Raw genomic sequence first — 26,698 nt, 5'->3', positions numbered from 1 at the left:
TCATTATACATTTAATGTTCCCCTGTGTTTTAACTTATTCAATAAACTTCAATTAAATACATCCATTTCATTCAGCAGTAAACAAATGTTAGGAAAAAATATACTAGTAGCCAGATTTTTTTCTTCAATAAAATATATTTATTGAATAATTTTATACTAATTCACCATATATTTCAAATACCAAAAAAAAACCCACAATAATGTGTGGGAAAAAGCTATTCCCTCTCAAGTCAGTGTCAGCCACATCTCCATGAAAATAGATTCATACCTTTTTTTTTCTGAATGTTTAGAAAATCATTCAAGTTGTTGCACCTATATAGAGAAATTTCTGATTGTGACAGAAGTTTCTCAATATGCTGTATACAAAATACTGAAGCAAATTAAAAGCCGTGGTTATCCAGAGTCCTTCACTTCTTTTTGCCAGTGCCTACTCCAATGTGTTATCTGTCAGTTTTTGACCACAGAATCACAGAATCCTTTGGTTGTGAAAGATTTTTAAGATCATCAAGTGCAACAGTAAACCATAAACCAAGCCCATGCTGTCAGTTCTGTACTTCTTACATACCTTTTTTTTTTTTTTTTTTTTTTTTTTTCATTTGGCAGTTTCTGCTTCCTTCATATACCACAAAATCTCCTCCAAACAATAGTTTTTCATGTGCCCTGTGTCAATAGTGCCAGGTCTTTAGATTTGAAGTGAGGATCACCACGTCCTCAGATATTTAGATATTTCTCCTCAGAGTAGTATCTGCACTTTGTGACACACATCTTAAAGGGCATGGTCAAGGAAACAAGCACACCTTCTCACTTCAGGGCTTCTCTCATCTCACAACTGAAACTGAGTCTGATCCCTTGTTAATTTTAAGATGTTTAAATTTATCCAAATCCCAGCAGCTTTGATAATAACTACCTGGAGACACAGTAAATTGTTATATTCACTGAAAAAAAAGAGAAAACACTTCAGAAAAATATTTAGAATGGTTTTCCAAAAAATCTCCTTGTTGTGTGATGAATGAGAGAGAGTAACCAGCGGTCCTGTGATCATGCCCATGTACTCGGCATTGGTGAGGCCACACCTCAAGTAGTAAGTATATAAATTACATTATATAAATATATAAAAAATATATAACTATCATTACAAATATATAAAATTATAAATACATATAAAATATATATTATATGTGTATGTATATATATTATTTCTTCAGTTCTCTCTAATAACATTTGATTCCAGTGAAAGCAGGCAGAAGGAAATTTGACAGGGGGAAAAAAAAGAAAAAGGTATATTTGTGAGAATGCATCCTTGCAAGACATTTGGAAGTAGACACTAAAAAGACTATCAACAGAACAATGAAATTGTATCAACTTCACCTTCTTCACCCTCAAAATAAAGGAAAAAATCCACCCTAAAAGCATAGCTGCAAAAGCCTGGTACTAATGCACTGCCTGCATTCACATGATTAATGGCTGTGGTGAAAAGGTTGTGAATGACAGTGCTCTGCTTAATGGAGATGAGTAGACATACATGCACTCAGCACACTTATGAAATAATGTGTGTCCTGCTGAGTAAGGGTTGAGACTAAATGTTTTATTTAAAGCTGAGAGGAAAAAGATGCAATCTGGTTAATTAATGCATTGTTTTTCAGAGAACTGCTAAATGGAAGAATAATGGTCCATACATAATAATTCTTAATAAATCATTGTTTTGCTCCAGATGAGGCCAAATCTTATATAAAATGGTATGCATACAAATGACCTGCTGGTCACTTATATGGTAAGCATGTTGAAGAGCTGTAACAGTATGTGGAAACTGGACAGCTGTGCACAAATGTCAGCATGTATTTACATCTTTTAACTTAGTTTTATTTGGAGCATAATGTGATACACTATAAGCAGTAAAATTGCCTTTTTCAAGAACTCGTTCCCATAAAACGCCACTTAGAACAGATGGGAGTAGAAATAACGCTTTAAATAAGGAACAAATATTTACAGCTATCAGCATATCATGGGTATCCTTTAAAACTGAGCCTGCATAATGACAAGAGAATCACACTGACAGCGTAGATAGTTAACATGCAGCATAGCAATTGTTTCAGGATGTAATAATTAAAACTCAAAGTAACCATATACTTCTTTTCTAAAGTAGTCTCTAAAATGACATAAAACCAAAACAAAACCAAAAAACACACTATTTCAGTAGTTAATGACCAAAATAAAAAGGATATCTTTCAAAAAAAATATACTGAACCCAAATAAAAGAAACAAAACACAAAGAGACATGGCAAAAATTACTTTGAAGAGCAACATAGTAAAGACATTGAAAAAAAAATTGTAAAAACTTTTAAATCCCATCAGTAGCAGGATAACTTTCCAGAGAGTCAATGAGCTGACAGATAATAAAGATGTAGAAAGATCACTCCAAAAAGACAAGACGTGCCACGGGAGAAATATAACTCGTCCCAGTGACCGTTTCTGAGGAGACACAATACACTGATATCAGAGACTTTTTACGACAGATACATCTGAGCAATTTTCTGAAACCAGTGAGTCAATAGTAGAGATTTTAAAGCAGATAAACAAAATCAAAGAATAGTATATTGCAAAGATCAGATGGTTTTCAACCAGATCTAAAGGAACCCACACAGAGAACTGCTGAAGTAATGACCACGGTGTATAATGTATTGCTTGAATTCACCTTAGTATTGGGAGGACAGAAGGTGGCCAATAAAAGTACCATTTTAAAAAATATGTATAAAGGTGATCCAGAGAAGCACAGATGCAAAAGTTTTACTTTTCTGCCAGGTAAATTATGGAGCATATAATTAATTATACATTGCCGAGGCACATACACTAGTAAGACATACAGCACAAAGGAAGTGGATTTGTACAGTAAAAAGTTGATACTGCATACCTGAATGAACTTTAAGTGTTTTGGAGATTTTTGCTTGGGACTAACTCTAGTCTAGCCCCATGAACAGAAAATCTGTTAGCATTTTTAGTGCATTAGAAGCATGCTAGAGTAGGGTTTATGGTTTAGTTTATCCAAAAGAAATACTGTTCATGTCCTCCAATAATATTTAAAAGCATGAATCAGAGCAGATATCAGAGTACAGCTTATGATCAGCTAACACAATGACAGCAGTTGTCACAGCAGGGCACAAATGGGCCCAGAATCTCTGCTGAAGGGATGATGTGTTCGGTGATTACGAAAATTTATAGAATCATGGAATAATTTTGATTGGAAAGACCCTTAAGATCAACAAGTCCAACCTTTAACCCAACAGTACGAAGTCCACCACTAAACCATGATCCTAAGCACCTGAAAAGTACATCCTGGTCTGAACAAAAATTCTAATGTGATGTATCCCATAGACATGAACTAGTGACGTTGTGTTAATACAGTGAACAAAGGAAGCAATGCCTCAAAAACACTTCAGAGTTCTTTGAAATTGTGAAAGTGCATTTGAATGAATGTGATTATACTGCAGTTGTGACCATGGATCTCAAAAAAAATTTTTACACTGCCCATCACCAAAGACTTAGATAGAAATAAAAGAGAAAAAGCATGGCCTTTTATGGTTAATATATTTTGAAGGTAAGACACAAAGATAGGAATAAGCAATTAGTTTTCCTAATGGAACAAGATCAGCCGCGTACACCTGTACTATGGACCCTGATGTGAAGATCTTATGATCTCACAAAATAAACTGAAATAATGATAGACAAAATTTAATGCTGTTACTAAATTATTCGAGTTAATCAGTGTATGCTGGATTCAAAAAGCAATTGGACAATGGAATAGCAGGGGAAAATCAGTATTGATAAAACATGTTTAGAAAAGCAAATCTAATTTTGCATAGTGATGTGTCTTAAATCAGTCATTAAAAGTCAGGAAAAAAAAACCTTAGAAAGACTTTTGATCATGTTCTGAAATTGCCAGTGACAGCTGGAAGCAGTACTACAATGTCAGACAGGAACTGGAAGTGAAACCCAACATAATTATATTATTATATTAAATTTTATGCACCTGGATCTTCTATATTATGTTCTACTTCAGTCTCCCTGTTTCCAAATGAACTAGAAAAGATAACAGAAAACAGTAACAAAATTATCATTGAAGTGGAAATTAATTTTTGGGATGCCCTGAAACGGAAATGAAAAAAAGAAAATAATGTCACATTAGGGCATACTAAATAGATTATGTATGTCAATCTCGAAAATATATAGTCAAAAGAAGCTGTAATAGAGGTCTAAAAATATTATATGAAAAAGCTGAACAGGAAAAGTCTGTTTGTTAATCCTCTTAACACAAGAAGAAGGCAGTAATTAATGTAATAAATAGAGGGTTAAAATGAAACAATAAGAAATGTTTTTTTCACATGCTAGATAATTGCATCATGGAGTTTATGATATTGTACAAGCCTCCATAATACATGGCTTTAGGTGGAATTAAACAAATTTATGGAAGAGAGTTCTATCAAGACCTATGAAAAGAGAAGGTCCTGATGAAAATGTTGAGCTGTGGAAACTGCTAGGTTTCTGGTTGCCAGAAGTTAGGAAAGTATTTCAAGGGAAAAGACATCTTTATGTGGATCATTCCTAATGATATTTTTCTAAGATTTTAAGTTTCTATCAGAGGCTTGCACAACTGATTATAATATTTTTTTTTAAATGACAAGTACTTATTTTTAATATTTCATACAACTATATCTCAAATCCAATGGATTGTTAAAAGGGTTAAACTGCACATTTAGATTTAAACACACCATTTATTTGGTAAAGCCTACAGCACATAAGTGTGTCTCTGTGTTTCTTGCCTTGGAACCACTATTACTTCTCCTTTTAACTGTGATGTGGATCCTTATTCTAGAAGAGCAAACTAACCATCTTCTGCAAATTTTTTCAGTTCTTACAGCTGCTGGCAACCCAATGAACATTTTTAGAACCCTTGAGACAACACAGGCTCATGTAAACCTTGTCCTTAATTATTACATGAGTAAAATCACTTCTACTGCAGATGACTTTCTGTTCTATTGCTCCCCTGCAATAACTCTCATATGAGACAGCATGCTGATAGCTCTCTGTGCTAAATGACTGATCAGTACAAAGACATTAGTGACTTTGCAGCGCTGCAGGATAGCAATGCATCTCTGTATCTAACACCTGCTTAATGGACCACAGGACATCTGTAAATCTTTTTACTGACATATTTTGAGAAGGCCACCCTAGTGTTAAGCAGCAATGAAACTGGTCTTACTGACACCAGACTTTTTATTTGCCTACTGAAAAACAAAATGTAATGTATACAAAATCTCTTTGAAGTGACTGCTGATGTTTCTCAGTACCTGCTGTGAAGATTAAATTAGTGACCATGGGATGTGTTTGGTTTTTTCTCAGCTGGAAATAAAACATGCAGTTTTTCCTACAAAGAAATCTCTCAATGATTCTCCCTTCTCTTGGGAATATGTAGTAAGGAATATACTTATAAACTGACTATGTATTTCTTCTTGGTGTTTGCATATCTAGTATGCACAGCAAGCTTGAGAACACAATAATTTATAATTACAACATTTAGAATTATTTTAATATTACCTCATTTAGTTTATGTATATTGGTATATTTATTTGTTTTTATAAATCCTGAAGATCCTCCATTTCAAAGGTTTAGACAGCAGTCTTCCCAGATCCTAAACTCAGAAAATCCCTCTTTAATCCATGTGACGTATATTACTTTGGAAAATATCAGCCATTCTCATATTTTCATCTACCTTCCTCTCTTACACTCAAGAGCTTACATCTTTATACTCTCATCATTTTCTTTTATCTTCTGTTCAATTAATTTCCTTTCTCTTCTTTTTTTTGGATTCGTCAGTCCCTTCCTTGTAAAGGAACGGAAAGGTTTTTATCAGGTGCCAGCAGCACTTAGAAACATTGCAAATAAAAAATGTACTTTAAAGTGGATGATTACTGTGAATTACATAAAACCTAACAAAAAAACCCATCATAATCTGGTATAATTTAGTCATGTTCCTGTGCCTCCTAGTTCTCTTTCTCCTGTTCTTATTTTTAAATATTTGATTTTTCATGTACCTTTTTTAAAACTGCCACTTATCTGCATGCAGTTTTCTGAACACTTCTGGATTAGAATTCTAAATTAGGTGATATTTGGAATTATACTAAATTGTAAGGTTGTTAGTAGGCAGAATAAAGGAGGCAGCAATATATTTTGTCATTTGGGCAAGAAAATTTTTCTTACTTCTCAAGAACTTACACAACAATAATAGTTATGATAGTTAATGTAAATATGAAAGCATAGGAGATAGAATATATTTTCTGTATGTTTTTAGACAACACCAATTTAGATGGAGTGTTGAACTGCTTGAGGGTAGGAGAGCTCTACAAAGGCATCTGTACAGGTTGGACTGATGGGCTAAGGCCAATTGTAAACAAGGCTAAGCATTGGGTCCAGCACTTCAGTCACAACGACCCCATACAGTGCTACAGGCTTGGGCAAGAGTGGCTGGGAAGTTGCCCAGAGGAAAAGGATTTGGGATGTTGGCCAATAGACAACTGAATATGAGGCAGAAATGTGCCCAGGTGGCCAACAAGGCCAACAGCATCTTGGCTGGTATCAGAAACAGCATGGCCAGCAAGACCAGGAACATGATCGTTCCCCTGTACTTGGCACTGGTGAGGCTGCACCCTGAATGCTGTGTTCAGTTATGGGCCCCTCACTACAAGAAGGACATTGAAGGGCTGGAGAATACCCAAAGTAAGGCAACCAAGTTGGTGAAGAGTCTAGATCACAAGTCTTATGAGAAGCAGCTGAGGGAACTGAGGATGTTTAGTCTTGAGAAAAGGAAGCTGAGGGAAGACCTTATCTCTCTCTGCAACTACCTCAAATGAGGCTGTAGCAAGGTGAGTGTCAGTTGCTTTTCCCAAGTAACAAGCTAAAGGATGGGAGGAAGCAGCCTCAAGTTGCACCAGGGAGATTTAGATTAGGAAAAACTTTTTCACTTAAAATGTTGTCAAGCATTGGAACAGGTTGCCCGGGTAAGTGGTTGAGTCAGCATCCCAGAAGGTGAAGAAGAATTTTTCCTTATGTTCAGGTTGGACCTCTTGTGTTCCTGTCTGTGATAATTGCCCCTTGTCCTAGAACTAGACACCACTGAAAATAGTTTGGTCCCATCCTCCTGACACCCACCCTTTAGATATTCATAAGCATTGATGAGATCCCTCCTCTTGTCCAGGTTGAACAGACCCAAATCTCTCAGCATTTCCTATTATGATAGATGTTCCAGTCCCCTAATCATCTTTGTGGCCCTGCGCTGGACTCTTTCCAGTAGTTTCCGGCCTTTCATGAACTGGGGAGCCCAGAACTGGACAGAGTATTCCAGATGGGACTTCACCAGGGCAGAGTAGAGGGGGAGGATAACCTCCCTCAACCTGCTTGTCACACTCTTCTTCATGCACCCCGGGATGCCACTGGCAGGAAAATGTTAACAGCAGGAAAGGAAATTAATATTCTGCCATGAAATAGGAAGAAAAAAATTTTGAAACCCTAATAGAAGATGTAGAAAAAGGTAAAATCTGCCAGAATCACAAGGGCTCCAGCAAAAGTTCTCACTAGAGAGATTATGGCAAAACTAAATATTCAGTTCATTTGACTGGAATGGAAAATAATATTTGCTTATAAAAGATAGCTATGCATGATACTTGGCAGCAATATAACTAGATGATAATTAGGGCTAAACCATCATTTGTTCCTCAGAATCGTTCTGGATCATGGACTTTAAGATAAAAGAGAACAGAATATTGGCCATAGCTTATTGATGAAAAATTCCACAGATGTTTAAGGATTTAGCAAATGAACATGTAAATGCCATCATGCCAATGGCTCAATTAAAAAAAAAATGATGCTGAAATAAATGGTCATGAATATATTGAAGAATACCAGGCTAAGTAGTGTTATGAAACTTAAAATAATGAATGATGCAAAATATATGTCTCAAGGTAAAACTGAATGAAATACAGGATGAGCTTACAAAAAGTAGATTATGCTAGAAACATTTTTTTAACAATATTGCTTTTATTTTAGTCAAAGGAAACATATTAGATCTAATCCATCTGCAATCTGGAAAAATGCTAGATTTGGTATCATTAATGGCATTCTTAGCTAAACTAGGTCAGATAAACGTAGCTAGATTATGTACTTAAAGAACTAGCTATAGAAACACAGGATAATGAAATTTCCTGTTGAAACTGCTGTGTTTAATGATATTACTATGTGTCCCTGGATTCCACAATTATCTTTCAGTTTATATGTATATACAAGTACTTATATATAAATGTTTAGCTATAGTCATGTTGACAATGATCAAATATACTAGTGTATCTTCGTGCATTGAATACACGTTACATATATAAAATTTTTACACACGCGTATAGCCTTTTTTCTGCTTTTGGGAGCTTTCACTGCTGACTGCTATTCCTTTTAATCAATGTTCATTATAAGGAAAGGAAGCAGAATTAGCTTTTCAGATAAAATATTTCCATGCTTCTGCATATTTTCTATTTATAGAATCTTGTGCATCAGCTCTCAAAATGTTTGTTTTTAAATGAAGTTAACATTCCTCTTACATCCAGCAAGCCAAAAGAGGGCACTTTCGGTAGCCTGATATAAAATTTGATCATGAGTGTTTAGAAAACTCTAAGTGACTCCATACTCTTTCTGCCAAATATGAAAGTGCATTAGTAATGTCAATATAATGAGGAGGTAAGAGAAAAAGATAATGCGAAAGGCTTGGAAAAAGAAGCCAATATTCCAACTTAGGTATTTTCCCTACAAATCATCTTGGTTCACCCTAAGTAAACTAGTGGATCACAATGGCAATCTGCAGTTTCTCAAAATGAACAACTTTTGCAGATTAAATAATTCATATGACAAACTCAATCCATTTTCTTGCAGTTTACTACTATACATGATCACATTCCACTGCATGACAATATTCACAGGAATTGTTTAATGTAATTAAATCACAGCCTCAGTATACCATAATTTTGCCCAAAATATTGATTTACGTATATATACAGCTTTACTTTTAATCTGCTGCTTTGTTCTCAGAACTTTGTCCTACTTTGCACTTAGCTTTTGAAAATTAAATTTTCGAATTTGTCACTATTTATTTTAGGAGTCTCTTGTATTGTCATATTTAATGTTCCTTTAAGACTGTAATATCTATGAACACTTGTACTTTCAGTGATATTGAAACCATCTTTATATCTACACTTGTCATGTCCCAGTGATTTTTGTTTACAAATCACTACAGCTTTATCTGTGTTTCTATTTGTTGTGTTTATTTCTTTTTATTTTTCCTTTCAGGAAAACACAGCTTCTTTCAGGTACTGAAGGTGACTTTTGCTTAGGCCCTCTTTTTTTTCACCTGTCCACAAATGGAAACAGAGTGATTGATAAGTCATCAGTTTTATAGCTTGTTTATTTAGCATTCTGTGCTTTATTAAATTTGACAAATAATTTGTGGTAAGCTATGTTACTATGGTCATGGACATTCTACTTATACTGTATTATTGATGTGTCAAAACTCTCTATTTGGTTAATTGCATGAGAAATTAAAAATTTAGGGGGTTGTGATCAAGTGGTAAATTGGTTTTCTAGTTACTTAATCTTCAGAAATTAAATTGTGAAGCTTCAAGGTACCTTATTGCAGCCTCTTTATATTGGCTTTCAGGGTACTACCAGACTCACAGTCCTTTTTGCTTAGCATTCCGTTTGTTAATAACCTGTCAGCAGCTCCTACAGTTATTCACTTACATAGTACACATCTGACTACAGTTCAATGTCATAGGAAAACTAGCAAATATAACAGAGTTATTATTTATACAAAAACTTCTTTAAAACAGAATACTCTTAAGGCATAGTGGGGGCTGGCTGCCCCCCTAGGGATGGGGAGCTGCAGGGCTGCAGAGAATCCAGTGTGGATGGCAGGAGGAGGACGCACCAGGAAGAGAAACACAACACCCCAGCCTGGAAGCAGGACAGGCTGGGGATGGCCAGAGGCAGTCCCAGGGATGTGCCAAGGCCAGGCCAGGATGTCAACCCATAGGTCCGGCCCAGATTTAGCAAACTGGTAGTTTGCAAATTGCATATCAACCAATTTCTTTTAACATTTTTGGCAAAATGAATCACATAGAAATACATTAAAAGTGTCACCCTTTGAGATACTTAATTTTGTTTTTTTTTCATTAGGCTAGTGACTATTATAATGAGCTAAGGGAAAATTAATTAACTCTTCAATAACAAATATTACTTTTTGATACTTAATAATTTATTAACATACATGTTAAGATAGATTAAAATATAAAGAAAGATTAGCTCAAAAAGGTCAGATAATTACATTAAGCAATGTATTTGATAACTGCACATGATCTTTCAAAAAATTATACTAAAAGTTAACAAAACCAACAATTAATTAAGGCTAAAAAGGATTTTTTTTTTCCCCTTTAATCAACTTTCTTTGTTAATATGTATTAGCAGCATTAACTCCAGTTATATCTCAGCTTATACACAAATTTTTTAATTGTCAGGATCACAGTTCCTTAAATTGTACAGACTGACCCAAACATCAGCTTGGGACACTAACCTTACACTAGTAATTACAACAGTCAATAGAGCCTTAAATGAGCTCTCCATCAGCAGCTTTAAGACTGATCCATGAATTGTTTCATGGGTTCTACAGAAATAACCATATTGCTTTGGCATGAATCAGGCACCCAAGCTTATTAAATTTTCTGTATGCTTAAAATGAGATCTGTACTTAAGTATCATGTTAGCAGAGGCATTTCTGGACTTGAGAGGGACCTTTGTACTCAAGCCTCATAACTGGTGTTTTTTTGTTCAGTTGGTTATTTTTGACAGCTGTTCTTCTAAATTATTATTAATTAGTTTTTCAGTCAGTGTTCAATAAGTTTTTAATTCAAGAAATAATTCAACATATAATGTTTTCTGTTTTAATATCTCATTGAATATTATTCTTTAAATCAATGCCAAATGCAAATTCACGAAGGACAGAACATATGGAAGATGTTATTTATATGCAAGATTACTGGTTAGATCAAAGAATATTGGTTATTTGGAATAATATTTATTATACGGAAGAATAGTGGTTTCCTTAATTGTGTATAGTTACTTAAGGGTCAAATATAAAATATACTTAAAGTCGATCATTATTGCTTCATTATTTCTAAACTGAGTTTTTCACTACTTAAAGTTAATAGTACATTTGGTGTCAATTTAGAATTTCACAAGAACAAAAAACATGGTAGCAGAAAGGAAATAGTACAGGTTGAAACGTTTCAAAGCAGGTGATGCATATGACAAAACATCTGAAACAGCCTTCATAGCAAATTCAGGGAAATCACAGAATCATATAAATATTAGTCAGAAGACTCTGCTGGAGGTTATCTACCTCAGCATTCTGCTAAAAGCAGCATTATTGCCAATTCTAGATCAGGACAACCATGGCTTTGTCTAGACAAATCTTGAAACTTTCAAGGACAGAAATTCCACCACCTGTTTTGGTATCCTTCTCTAGACAGCTCTAGTACTGCCTTAATCTCCCATAGGATAAAGGATTTTTCTCATGTCCAGTCTCAGCCTTCCAAACCACAACTTGTGATTGTTTCCATTGTCATACTAACTGCCACTACAGAGGAGTTCAGCTTCATTATTTCTGTAGCTCAGAGATTCATGTAATTGTGAGCTGCTATTTTGTTTGTCCCTTTGTCCTACAAATGACTGCACAATGAACATCTCAGCCATGAGCTCAGGATGTAGAGCACACTACCACCTTCCAACACCTTTTCTATGAGTGTAACTGGCTGTGCTCAAGCACTCTAACAAGAGTTGTTGTGAGGAAAGTACAGAAAAAAAGCCTTGAAGGGTGTTCCTTCAGCATTCATTTGGGAAATGAAGAAAAAACATGCCGGACCTTTAGCCCCAAAAAAAGGCCTTGCTTTTGCTATAGATCTTGCTGTAGGAAAGTAAGGCTTACAAGTCCAGCCAGGTAAATATAAGTTCTACTGAACAAACAGAAAAAACAGAAGGGGAAATAAATCCACTTTAAAAGTCTTGAGACTTTTGTTTAAGATTGCTGGTGGAAACACTGAGGTAAGGTTAGTTAAGGTATGTGGGACAGAAATCTGGAGAGATGCGTGTACATCAGGAGTACAGACTAGAATTTTTTTTCTATGGCTTGTACTATCTAAGGGCATGAAGGGTGACAGAGGTTATGCCATTGAGAACAATCTTCAATGAAATATTCATTAAATTACCTAATTCTTCCTGCAGATGCTGTGAATTTTTGAATGTTATTGGGCATGTTACCCTAACATGAAATCTTTATAGAGTTCATCCTGAAACTCGCCCACGCAAAGATTAACAAGAAAATCCCACTTAAAGGGAGCAGATTGATAAAAAGAGCATTTAGAAGTGTGTGGTATTGTTTGCCTTGAACACTTCACTCATAAATTGTTGCCCACTCAAAAGCACATCTGAAAAGTAAAAGACTTTCTATTGCCATTTCATCTGTAAGCAGCTTGCCATGCTGCACATAGTTAAGAAAATTACCTCAAACAAATGAGTAAGACTGAAGAGATGAAAGAAACATTCTCTTCATTAAACTAAACAGGCTCAGCTCCTTCATCCATTCCCTGTAGGACACATGCTTCAGATCCCTGGCCATCTCTGTACCTGCCAGCTATCAAGAGTTCCTGTTTCTCTACATTTCTCCTTTTTACTCTTTATGTATTCCAAAACTGGATACAGTATGCCAGGTATGGCCTCCCAGTGCTAAGAAGAGTCTCCCTGAGGGAACTAATTGGCCTTAATGGCTCTGAGCAGCCTCCCCTGTGGCTTCTACCACTCAAATCCCCTTCCATTGGACCAGGGGCTTCATGTAAGCTCAGGCTGGGAGCTTTAGAACCAACCTGAGATGTTCTGTGTGTGTGCTGTGTCTGTGTCTGGCCATGGGCCCCTGTCCTGACTTCAGGCTTGTCATCAGACCTCTAGTGACTGGATATTCCTGCCACTAACAGCATTGTGTCTGACCCGAGTTATCATCATCAGGCCAAAACTTGCTGCAGACTAACTTCCTAACTTTAGCTTGAACCTTATTCATTAGCCATGGACTTGCCTGATCATCTGGACCTAGCTGAACCTGGCTGCCAAACTTTGGCCCGCCCTGCACACCTCACTTGAATGCTGTGGGACAAAGCCCTGGCTGGCAAGGTCCCTCCCCTGATAGATGTGTTATTGTGCTTCACTCGCAGCACCCTCACTTTTAGAGAACAGCTGGTCCTCGATGCTCCTCTAGATGACCTTACTACACACTGGTTAAGCTTTTAATCAATCAACCTTTTTCCAGGCTGTTATGATGCATACAGTTTTTCATGATGAAGCTTCATAAAGCTTCGGTTGACCAATATGGACTCCAGGGACACTCCACTTATTACTAGCCACCAGACATCAAGCCATTAAAAATCATTGTTTGAAGATGATAGTCTATCCAGTCTTAAATCCATCTAACTGTCCTCACATTCAGCATATATTTCCTAGAATAACACTCTTCACTCCGCAAGAGAGAAATAAAGATTAACACCACAGAATCCTTTAAAATCAAGACTGGCGTGGAAAAATTGAATAGAGAACAACTGCTCACTACAACTTCCAGTGTAACCATTAGAAATCATAAACTGAAAGGGTCAGGTTGTAAATTCAGAACAAAGAGCAACAGCTTCTCAGAATAAACAGAGATTATTCGCTACTTTTCATTAAAACGCTAAAAAAAAATCACTGGAATAAATTTAAAAAATAAAATTAATAAAAACCATGCAAAATTCATCAAAATAGGAGCTACCATTTCTGCCTCATGGAGTATCTCTACTACATACCACTGTCAAGTGGAAAAGTGTAGCAGAAAAGAATGACTGACCCAGTTCTTACACTGCTCCATTGACATGTGCTATTGACCTAGGTGGTAAGTAATCTGGATGCTTTCTCTAGCATGCAGTGCTATTCATGTTTTATAAAGACATTGGTTTGAGTTTAAAAAAAGTAAACTTTTTTTTTTTTCTTATAGGAATGAAACCTGGCAACTATCTATTATTAACTGAAGTAAGGTAGGTTACATAGAAAATAGAGCTTATTTTAGAAATATTTATCAACTGAAATACAATAACAAATCACTATGGTATGACAGAAATAAGACTTTTCATTCTCTCCATCTTGATCACTCACTCTGCTCATAGTAAAAATCCAGTTACTAAAGCTGCTGAGATACATATTTGAAACATGGTTTTGAAGCTTTAATTCTTTTATTCTTTTATCTTTTATCATCTAATTATTAGAAATTCTCCATCAGGGTAAAAAAGAAAAAAAAACAACAAACACAAACAAACAAACAAAAAGCCTGAGATTTTAATTGCAAACAAGAACTAACAAGTTAGAAGTTGCTGGTTTATGTATATCCTGTTGTTAGGGTAACTGAAGTTCTAAAAATACTTTAAATAAAAAGGACATCACCTTAGAAGCTATTCAAGTAGTCATAGCAACAGTATTTTTTAGAATAAAAGTCATTTATAGAGTGATTTTCTTCCCCCGACCTTAAGCTTTACTTAAAAATACAGCCAATTTCTTTTTATAAAGGACATGTGTTTATCCAAAATCAGATAAAAACTGAATTCTGAATATGCTGAAATATCCCAGAGCATTTAATGTATATATAGGCTACTAAGCAACTTAAGAACACTTTAAAATTTATATTATTCTTCTATGTACTTCCAGAAAGCATGTTCCTATTACAGTGTTACAAGTGCTCACACCAAAAACCACTTTCAATTTATTTAAGATTCACCTTAGTGCGCCATAATAAATATGTTTTAGAGTAGTTTTCAAGCATTAATGTCCATTCTATAGTTATCAGATGGATACTTTTCTTCACTTTTTTCTTTCAAAAATATGAACTGTCTTTTTAATGCTAAAGATGTATTCTCACACCAAAGAAGTAAGTCTTATTGAAACCTAAAGTACAATCTTACTGCACACTGTGTAGTAGTTTGCAAAAACAGTGCTTTTTTGCAAAATAGTGACCCTCCTGTGTCCCTCTCTACTACATAACTTTTAAGGGCAAATTTGCAAGAAACTTATTTTCATGTACGTATTCAAGTAGTTGTTCAAAATTGGCTTTAAAAAATAATCAATAATACTTTTGATTGTTGCTACTAGCCAACATGGCTAAGACAGAATGAGATTATTAATCCTTCTTGCACTTCATTATCAGAATTGTTAAATGAAGTCTTTTTTTAAAGCTAATTGAAGTCAGTATAAAGACATTAATTGTTTTCAATAACCTTTGGATCAGGCTTAGTTACAGGTGTACCACCAAAAGAAAGGTTATGAAATTATGGAGTTATCACTGAAGACATAACTTGAAAGTAATGGAATTTCATCTGTAACCAAGGGCCTCATTTAGCATGCAAATCCTTATTAGCAGAGATGACAGATACAAAAAGAAGAACACAGCTTGAGCCTGACAGCTCAGGTTGTGATTTCAGGAATGAAATTAGAAACAAATATAATAACACTGCAAATATGCATTGAGAAGTATCAAGCATAGAACGCATGAGACAGTGCCACTTTAGAGCAAAGATATATTCAAAGTTCCCTACCCTCTGAGAACCCAGTATTGCTTCTCCTAAGGCAATAAAAATTTAATTCAGGAAAACAGTATCCCTATTTGGAGTAAAACCAGAAAAAATTATACCAAATAATCTTATTTGTGCGTGGAAGTTCAAATATAAGCAGCATGGATGAGGGATTAGGGGAAAGTAAATGGGTGAACGATGCATGTGGCACATTCATATTGCCTCCCACAAAATTATTTTTATCATATATCTCTGCAACTTATCAGATTTTTATCACCATCTATGTAGTCAGTATTTTAAAATATGTTTATGGAACCACCTTACAGAAATTAAAATATTTATGGATGCTCATATATATAAAGATACAAAAAGCATCATAACATTGTAATTAGGTTATTTGTTAAAATACAACAATGCCAAAAACTCACCTTTGAGAACAAGCCATAGATGAAGGCAGTTAAGTTAGAAGCAAATAGTAAAAATGAAAATATAATGGAAGAAGAGAGAGAACGGTCCACTTTTTCTCCATTGCTGGTAAATATACCACTAACATAAATCTGATCAGTAAATATAAGCTGAAAAGTCCTAGTTTACTACGAATTCTAGTCAGGAGTTTTGAAGGTAATTGAAGTTTGTCAGAGAACTTTCTCAACAGCTTTCAAATAGTGGTTTAGACATTCTACATCATTACCTTTTTCAAAAAGTTCATAGTTGTTACCAAGGTTTGTAGTCTTTAGGACATAATAGTCAGCATTCTCAAAGAATTTCTGATGTAACAATGTAAGTGTATCTATTTCTTACTCTGTCCAGTACAGAAAAAATTTAAAGATGACATATTGTGAAAATATTTTCTCTTCCAGGCTGACAGTTCCAAAGGCTTCCACAGGGAAACCCAAAGGAATGAACTTCATGTGATGGGTCCATTAATAAGCAGCAGTGCATGTGTCTTATTAGTCAGTTCATTCTGAATTCATAAGCCAATGCTCACACTCAATTTTCTTAAAGAAGAAAGACTTCATATTCTTTGACTGATAAACTTCTAAAGTGCATCTCCAGTCTCCTTTGCAAGAAAGGAGAGAGCTCCTTTGCAAGATGCTTACATGAGGCTACCAAACCTGGGAGACTGAGCAACCAAGAGACTGAGGAGACAATTTCCTCATCCCTTGTGGATACGAAATCTGTGCTTATTTTATGTTGGATTGAGCACAGAATAAGCAAACACAATCCTGCTTAATGGAATTATTAAATGTTTAAAATTATGTTTTAATTTAATCAATTAAAAGCATAAACAGCATGAGTTTGATAAAATCAGTTTAAAGAATTATACAGAAGCCAATGTGGTTGTCAGCAGGGGTGAAAAATTGATGTATCACCTACACACAGCTTGAATTTTGTATTTCTAAATTAGATATTACAAACAGCCCGCTGTATTTTATCACAGAAGAAAAGCTCTTGAGTAAGAAAAAAAAATGTAGCAAAGCTTTCAAAACATGTGCAGTTAATTAAAATCTAGGCACTCAGCAACCACTGTCAAACATTTAACAAATATGACAGCTTGATTAGTCTTTATTTGTTTTGTGTCTTCCACAGACAATTTCAAGACAATATTTGATAGATTTAAAGATTTAAATATGCTTTTAAGAGGAAAAAAAAAAAAAGGTTTTAGCATTAAATGATACATCTGCTTTTTAAAAATAAGTAATTTTCATTTTCAGCAGATGCATTCCTAAAGCACAATAGAATAGAAAGAACCATAAATATTTAACTACTGCTAATTGTGTACCAAGTACTTAATAGATAGGAACACGAGCAAAAAATATCCAATTCTAATATACAATTGCTTTCATCCTACAATGCATGCATTTTTATGGTAATTTAATATGTTAATATTAGGCCAAGGCTTTCAAGAAGTTTTGGCCTAACCAAGAATTATATCAATGACAGAAACCAGCATCTTTAAGATTACTTTGGTTAGAAGGAAACATAGGAGACAAGCTGGTTTTGAAAAGATACCTTCCAAAAATTCAAACAAAAATATTAACATAAAATTTCTTATTGGGAAACATGCATTTAATTAGATTCACAGTTATATAAGGTCAACCTGATTATTAGAGTAAGCTGATTTAGTTCCACCAATTTCTACACCTCAGTTGATGTACCTCTGCAGAATTTTTTGTTTTATTAAAGCTTCATTATAATCAACATTTGATATTTCATTTTACCCATTTTATCAGTACAACTTTTTCAGATGGCTATTTGTTCTTTAAACTTTTGCCATCATACTGATTTTTTCACATAAAAACTTTGAGCTTAAAATACTATAATCATATAATTTTTAATAATAATATAAGGAAATATACACATGAAAGCGAGTAACATCCAAAATTAGCATTCTCTGCTTTGATTCTTCTCACCTCATGCTTCATTTATTGCCTTTGCTCCAACAGTCCAACAAGTTTTTATGGGAAAAAAAAGATTTAAAATATTTGTTGGACTGATAGCATTCATATCATTCATATAGTGATAAAAACCTTGAAATTAGCTGATGTTATTATTTTAACAAGAATATTTAGCTCTTGATCTACAAAAAGTGCTGAAGTATTAAACTACTTCAAGTAATCTAAAATAAATAATTTTTAAAACCTCAAAATATCTTACATGCCAATACAAGAGTTTCACAAGCAAAGAAGTGATGAATTAAAAATATATCATTCAGAAGACCTTAGCAAAGAAGGTGATGGAAACCTATAAGTCAGCTGGATACTATATGACCTGAAAATAAGCTATCAGAAAGCATGATATTGGGACTAATACTATACCTGAAATTTGCCCCAATCACTTATGAGATTACATTTTTGAAAGAAAAGGATCATACAAACAGTCTCATATTGCATGAATACTGATTCACAAGTTAGGTCACATTGCAAGACCAGTGAAAGGTTACTGCATATACAGTATTAACGAAGTAAATGTAGTAAAAGGCTTTTGGAACTTCAGATAGTTTTACTGTAACTACAGTCAGCTCTATAAGGGTACAAAATGCAGCACAGCATTCTTAGGGAAGTCTGCCACCTCCCTGGAGGCCAGGTTAAGGATATCACTAGGAAACTTCCTAGCTTGGTAGGACCATATTACTACTCTTCTATGTATGTGGTGACGAAGCCACAACATGTAGTCCAAGAGCTTCTGGTCCTCAGGACAGTTGATGAGGGAAGCTGAAGCACAGGTTATTTTTAATTCTCTCCTTTCAGTTGTGGTCAGTGACACTGGAAGAAACAGATGCATCCAGTCTATTAATAATGAAGTTCACGAGATAGCTCAGCACCCTGTCAAGCTGAGACTTAAAACTGTCCAATGTGGGAGAATCTACCACTTCCCTTAGGAGATTATTCCAAAGTTTGATTGTCCCCATGGTGAAAAATGTACCTCTTGTGTTCAGTTGGAATGTCCCCAGGACCAACTTGTGCCCATTACCCCTTGTCTTTTCCATGTGACTCCTTGTAAATAGGGAGTCTCCGTATTCTTGGTAGCCACCCTTGAAGTACTGGAACATTGTAGTAAGATCTCCCCTAAGTCTTCTTTTGTCAAGGCTGAACAAACCCAGTTCTCTCAGCCTCTCTTCAGATGGCAGGTCCTCCAGTCCTCTGATCATCCTTGTGGCCCTTCTCTGGACCCCCTCCAGCTTGTCTCTATTCTTCCTGTAGAGCAGGGACCAAAGCTGAACACAATACTCCAGGTGTGGTCTGACAAGTACTGAGTAGAGCAGGATGATGATGCATCCGAGAGTCCTGAGTTAACTGGCTGATGTAGTTGCCAAGCCACTCTCCATGATATTTGAAAAGCCATGACAGTCAGGTGAAGTCCCTAGTGACTGGAAAAAGGGAAACACTGCACCCATTTTTAAAAATAGTAGAAAGGAGGACCCTGTGAACAACCAACCTGTCAGCTTCAACTCTCTGCCTCGGAAGATCATTGGATAGATCATCCTAGAAGCTATGCTAAGGCACATGAAGGACAGGGAGGTGATTCAGGACAGCCAGCAGGGCTTTACTAAGGGCAGGTGCTGCCTAACTAACCTCACAGCCTTCTGTGATGGAGTGATTACATCAATGGACAAGAGAAGGGCTAAGGATGTTGTCTATCTGGACTTCTACAAGGCCTTTGACACCGTCACCACACAACATTCTGTCTAATTGGAGAGATGAATTTGATTGGTGGACTGTTCAGTCCACAAGTAATTGGTTTGATGGTTGCATACATAGGGTAGTGGTCATGGGCTCAGATGGAGACCAGTGACAAGTGGTGTCTCTCAGGGGTCCATACTAGGAGCAGAACTGTTTAATATTTCATCAGTTACATAGACAAATGGGATCGAGTGCACCCTCAGCAAGTTTGCAGACAACACCAAGCCAAGTGGTGTGGTTGACAAACATAAAGGAAGGGACGCCATCCAGATGTAGCCTAGAAAGCCAACCATATCCTGGGCTGCTATCGCAAGCTGATGCCAGGGGGGCTACCAGCTGCCAGGATGCTTTTGCGACTTCCCCCCAAAAAAATTGGAGGAGTTGTTGAAGAAGACCGAGGGCTCACATGCGGCATTCGCCTCTCACAGAGGAACAGCCGCTGCGGGACCGTATTTTAGAGTGGTAGTTAGAATGCACCCCCACCAGGCCCAAAAATTGCTACTGAGACCAATGTTCAGTTTATGAATTAACCAGTTTATTAAGGGTTAACACAAACTATGGGATTTGGGAAATGTAAAAACGACAAATGGCTACCAGGGATTTATCAGGGAAGTAACGTGTCCTTTAGAGAGGTAATGCAAAAAGTACCGTGCCCTTAAGGCGTTCTCTCCGAGACAGGGTTGTGGATTCAAGGAGAGGGAGGGAGGAGTTGAGCCCCGCAGGAAAGAGAGAGTGTGTGGGATGCGGCTTCTTCCCGGCTGGCAGGGCTCGGCAGCCCGTCCGTAGGGGGCTGGCTTCCTGGTAACAGGGACAACCTCCCAGCAGCAGCAGCAGGCGGACCGGGCAGGCTCCAGTCCCGGGGCAGAGCGGCAGGCGGACCGGGCAGGCAGCTACGGCAGGACCTCCGTGGGTCCTGGGGCAGCCCCTCGCGGCTCGGCAGCGGCGGCAGCATCTTGGTTTCCCCGGTAACCGGCAGCAAAACGGGGGGGCTCCGGCTCCGAGGGCTGCGGGAAGGACCCGGTGCTCCGGGGGTCAGAACCCCGGCACGCTCACCGTTCAGGCTCTGGCTCGATCCCCGGGGCAGGCGGGCCGGGCGGAGTCCCTGCACCAGACAAGAAGCGTCCGGGCAGGCCTCGGTCCCACCTGCTGAACTGGCCACCTTTTTATAGCCCCGTGACCCACCTGTCCAGCCAGTGTCACTTCCAGAGCCAATTAGCATTTGTGAGCCCTAAGTTAGGGTGGTAACTAGCGGGGTCAATGCATAACTTGTTGCCCATCCTTCCTGCCTTGTACCACATCTGTTGTTTTGCTTTCATTTGTCCTTGAGCAGCAGGCCTGGTTTTGGTCCATTAGCTGGGAATAATCAGCAGAAAGCCTTTGCTGGCTTAAAAGGCATTTTGTTTAGACTGATGTGGGGAAGAAAAAGAACCGTTTCCCACAGCTGTGTCAAAAGAAACATGGCCAGCAGCTTGAGGGAGGTGATTCTGCCTTTCTGTTCCACTTTGGTGACACCCTACCTGGAGTACCGTGTTCAATTCTGGAGTCTTCAGTACAGGAAAGACATGTGCCTGTTGGAGCAAGTCTAGAGGAGGACTACAAAGATAATCAGAGCAATGGAATACCTCTCCTATGAAGACAGGCTGAGAGAGTTGGGGTTGTTCAGCCTGGAGAAGAGAAGGCTCCAGGAAGACCAGGCATCTACTTAAATTACCATTTGCTGGTTTTATTGGAAAAAAAGTAGGCAAATTGCTTTCACTTATAAAGACCTTCTAAAAGGGAGAGAGTAGCTGATTTTAAAAAGTTCTGGCTATAACATGAACAGTAAAATCAAGAACTAACAAAGCTGTAAGAAAAAAAATTGTGTGCACCACTGCCAAAGGAGGTGACTCAGTTTCACATTATTCTTAAAAGTGCTGGATTTTCAGACATCAATATATAATATATTGGAATTTTAATCCAAAATTGTAAGAATACCTTTATTTTAAACATTCAAGTGATTTTTTATTAAAATGTGAAATTACATGAGTATTCTTCAAATTTTAGTTAGTTTTTTAATTGTTATTTTCTTCTGGAAAAAGTTTTGAAATAACATATGCACTATCCCCAAGCAGTTCTGAACTATGTCAAATTCTAATACATTGAATGCATCATAACACCTCATCTGTAACATACACAAATACACTGAGTGAGGCTCATGGAAACAGTTTTTAGTCAAAATAAAGTAAGTGTGAAGAAAGGTCTCTGATGATCGACTTTAGCATACTAGTTAACAAAATTTAGGATCAAAAAACCCTTAATGGTCTCCAAATGTCAAAACACGAGCTTTCTGTACCCCAACCATGATTTTAAAAGTGAGCAAATGATCATTTGATTATTCTGATAGTGAAAAAAATCAGAGTAAACAACAAAAAAAGCATGAGATTTTCCATATAAGTAACATAATTGTAATTTCAGTTGATTGGAATACATTGCACTGTATTGTATCCAGCAGTTTTCACATGAACTTATCCAAGTTCTATTCTCATCACAGATCACAGTACAAAAACGATTAGGAAAAAATGTTCAAGAGTTTTAACACTCCAGAAGAGGCAAAGAGAGAGTTTGAAGTTTAGCTTATTGTAATTTTCCTTAGAAAATGTATTTCTTGCACTGAATTTTTTTTTAATCTAACAATTACACAAATGAAGAAGTGATTGTAGACCTGGCTTCAACTTCATATCACTATATACATTTTGCAGGTTAAGAACGCCAACAACCTGCTATAAGAATTGCTAGAAGGAATTATTTGTGCAATTGGATGTAGCCAGACAGTATGTGTGCTCAAGAACATATGTCTGCATATATGAAAATCCTCCTGGAAAAGCTGGCATTTACTTACTGTGAGGCACATTTTTCATTAGCAGTTCTATCCTTTGTACATATGGCTCACCGAACTCATATTGATGCAACTGCCTGTCACAATCTAGAAGTAAAGAAACATTTTAAAAAATGTTATGCAGAAGCATCAAAACACTTTAAAATACAAATTAAGCCATGTGTCTTGACTACTATAAGTATAAATGTACTTAATATATGCTTATGGCATTTTAAAAAGTCATGTTTTAAAGTTAAATGTTAGTCATTTTTTAGGTAATTATATCACAGAATCTTAGAATCATAGAATGGTTAAGGTTGGAAGGGACCTTAAAGATCATCAGGTTCCAAACTCCCTGCTATGAGCAAGGACACCTCACACTAGACCAGGCTGCACAAAGCCTCATCCAACCTGGCCTTAAATACCTCCAGGGAAGGGGCTTCCAAAACCTCCCTAGGCAACCTATTCCAGTGCTTTCCTACCCTCATGGTGAAGAATTTATTTTGGATGTCTAACCTAAATCTATCTTCATTCAGTTTAAAACCATTACCCCTTGTACTGTCACTGCCCTCTCTGGTGAAAAGCCCCTCCCCAGCTTTCCTGTAGGCCCCCTTCAGGTGCTGGAAAGACTCTATAAGGTCTCCCCAGAGCATTCTCTTCTCCAGTCTGAACAGCCCCAACTCCCTCAGCCTGTTTCCATAGCAGAAGTGCTCCAGCCCTCTGATCATCTTTGTCGCCCTTCTCTGGACCCTCTGCATGTCTTTGCTGTGCTGAGGGCTCCAGAGCTGTACACAGTACTCCAGAAGCAGCCTCACCAGAGCAGAGCAGCAGAATCGCCGCCTTTGCCCTGCTGGCCACACTTCTTTTGGTGCAGCCCAGGATGTGATTGGCCCTCTAGGCTGCAAGCGCACACTGATGGCTCATGTCGAGCTTCTCATCCACTGCCACCCCCAAGTCCTTTTCCTCAGGACTGCTCTGTAGCCATTCTTCTCCCAGCCTGTATTTGTGCCTGGGGTTGCACCAACCCAGGTGCAGGACCTTGCACTTGGTCTTGTTGAACTTCATGAGGTTGGCACTGGCCCACCTCTCCAGTCTATCAAGGTCCCTCTGGATGGCCTCCCTTCTCTCTAGGGTGTCAACTACTCCACACACTTTGGTACTGTCAGCAAACTTGCTGAGGATACACTCAATCCCACTGTCCATGTCTCCAACAAAGATGTTGAACATCACTGGTCCCAATACTGACCCCTGAGGAAGTGACACCACTTGTCACTTGTCTCCATGTGGACTCTGACCCCTTGACCACAACTCTCTGGGTACAGCCATCCAGCCAATTGTGTATCTACCAAGTGGTCCAACTGTCAAGTCCATGTTGTGTTAGTGTGGAGACCAGGATGTCATGTGGGACAGTGTCAAATGTCTTGCACAAATCCAGGTAGATGACATCAAGTGCATCATCTACCACCCCTGTAGCCTTGTCATAGAAGGCCACCAAATCAGGCATGATTTGCCCTTAGTGAAGCCATGCTGTCACCAATCACCTCCTTATTTTCCATGTGCCTTAGCAGATTTTCCAGGAGGATCTATTCCATGATCTCGCCAGGCACAGAGGTGAGACTGACCAGCTTGTAGTTCCCCAGGTCTTCCTTTATCCCCTTTTTAAAAACAGGCTATGTTACCTTTTTTCCAATCAACAGGAACAATTTTTTGTTCTGCCCTCTGCTCATGGCCTGTTGTCAGCTTTACTGAAAGAACCTCTGTTCTTCATGCAGTTGTATTAACTATGTATGGAGAAAATGCCATTCTGTCTGGTCTCTGTGCTATTAGGGCACACACATCAATCTATTTTTTTCAGTCTTTCTTGTCCTGTAGACAGCTAGACATGTTTCTTACACCATTTTCAATGACTTTTTGCTAGCACAGCTTTAAATGGTTCACTGAATTTTGCCAGCGTATTGTTCCACAGCCTACAGAGCAAAAAGGAAGTTTTTTCAGTTATATTTCCTTATACTTGAGACCCCTAACTTTTCTTCTCTAGAAAAGTCCCATCATTTGTCTTACTTGAGCTTTTTAGCATCTTGTACTGCAGCCTTTTTTCCAGAGCTTTTTCCTTCAGTACATACAGTCTTTACTTCAGCAAAGGTTGTTAATTATCTCCTCTGCTGATATAATTGTTTCCCACATAGATTCTAACATGTTAGGTTAATTGCTCCATAAAGAGTGGTGAAAATGGGAGAAACACAGAGCATGCACCCAGCTTGTCATGCATCTAGCTGGACAGAAAGCCTCTTGATTAACAGGCATATGATCAGAGGAACACGGCTGATGTGCCTGAGAAGTGACTTGCTTCTTCAGACATGGGGTTAGTTAAAAAGATTGTATGTCATCCCAAAGCCAATATAAAAGACCTTTATTAGCAAATGTTGGCTGATAACAAGTCAGCCAGATCACAGGAGCTGTAAAGGGAGCTCTGCTGTTGCAGTTGCTTGTTGTATAAAATCCTTTCAAGAACGAGAAGTATTTATTGTACTGAAGATGTACCTAGAGGTATCTTTGCTCTTTGAACCAGTGACTACATCTGACTCTTAATATACTAAATTTTGGCTGAGTGTTTAGTTCCCCAAGTCTCATTAGTTCCTGAGAGGAAATCTAAAGTGCTAAATCTCAGTTGCTTCAGCAACACTGGAACATGCAGAACAAGTTTCTGCCAGGTCTGAAGAGGATGATAATTCACATAAGATCCAATGTATTAATTTAAGAATCTGATAAGAGGAAAAAAATTTCATGTAATTCCTTTCCTGGATTTTTCTTCCTTTCACAGAAGAACTGCTTTTATTGAGGGCCCAACCAGATAAGTATGAGAAATTTGTCAAAAGTCTAATGAAGCAACAAATTGCTGAATGAAACTTTCTTCATTTTTAGCAAGCAGGAAGATTATTTATTGTCTACATCATAGAAAATCTGAATCCTTTTGTTGCTTTATCATACTTTCCTTATATGACCTCACATTAGTAACTCAGCTACTGCATGCCTCATCCTCTGCACCTGTTCAAGATACAGAGTATTTATCCACAGATGAGGAGTCTAGTAAAGCTAAAATCATACCCATGTCCTCAAGATTTCTGAATACTTTTGTATACCATTTTTATAATGCATTACTTAGAACTCCAGTATGATAATTTATATTCCTTTTTTTAAAAAAAAATAATTTTAGTCATCATCTGTCTCTTTTCTGCATAACAAAGTATAACTTTATTGTAGGAATCCTGATATCAAACAGAACTTTAATGCAAGACTACAAAGGATATGTTTTTCAATAATTAATTCTCCCTACACATGTTCCTACTGCCTGGATATACATTCTTACCTTTTTCTAAAAGCTCAGAGTTTCATCACACAGGTACAAGCAGGAGTTTGATGTCATTGTATTAAGGCTAGCAAAACTTATGTAAAACTTTATTCATATTCATAAATATGTAAGCAATTGTAAAATTATTTTCTTTATGGGTTGTTAGAATCTGCTAGAAACATAAGAATAGATAAATAGTTTTCTGAAATACTTTTCTATATAACATTTTACATGAGTTTTCCTCCTTTCCTTTCTCTTCCTAATAACTCTAAGAGACTCACTTCATCATTGCCCAACAAATCACAGAGGCATTATTGTTAACCCATTTTGCAATGTTAAAATGAGAACACAAGACAAAGTAAGGAGTGATGTGACCCCAAATAATATTTGCTTCAGATGCAACAAGACTGTAATGTCACTATGAGTATTGCTGATGGAACTAAAACTCATGTAGGAGTCACAGGGACAGAAGCCAATGGGCTACACAGACATACCTAACAACAAAAAGTTGTCTGTAAACTTTAGCAAATAATCAAAGGAAAAGGCTAGAAACTTGTCCTATGTAATGTGCTTGCTACTGCTAAACCTTTTGCTC

Source organism: Apus apus, chromosome 4, assembly GCF_020740795.1.
Source record: "Apus apus isolate bApuApu2 chromosome 4, bApuApu2.pri.cur, whole genome shotgun sequence".
In the NCBI taxonomy this organism is placed as follows: domain Eukaryota; kingdom Metazoa; phylum Chordata; class Aves; order Apodiformes; family Apodidae; genus Apus; species Apus apus.
The sequence above is the reverse complement of the archived record's forward strand: the minus strand, read 5'-3'. Positions refer to the sequence as shown.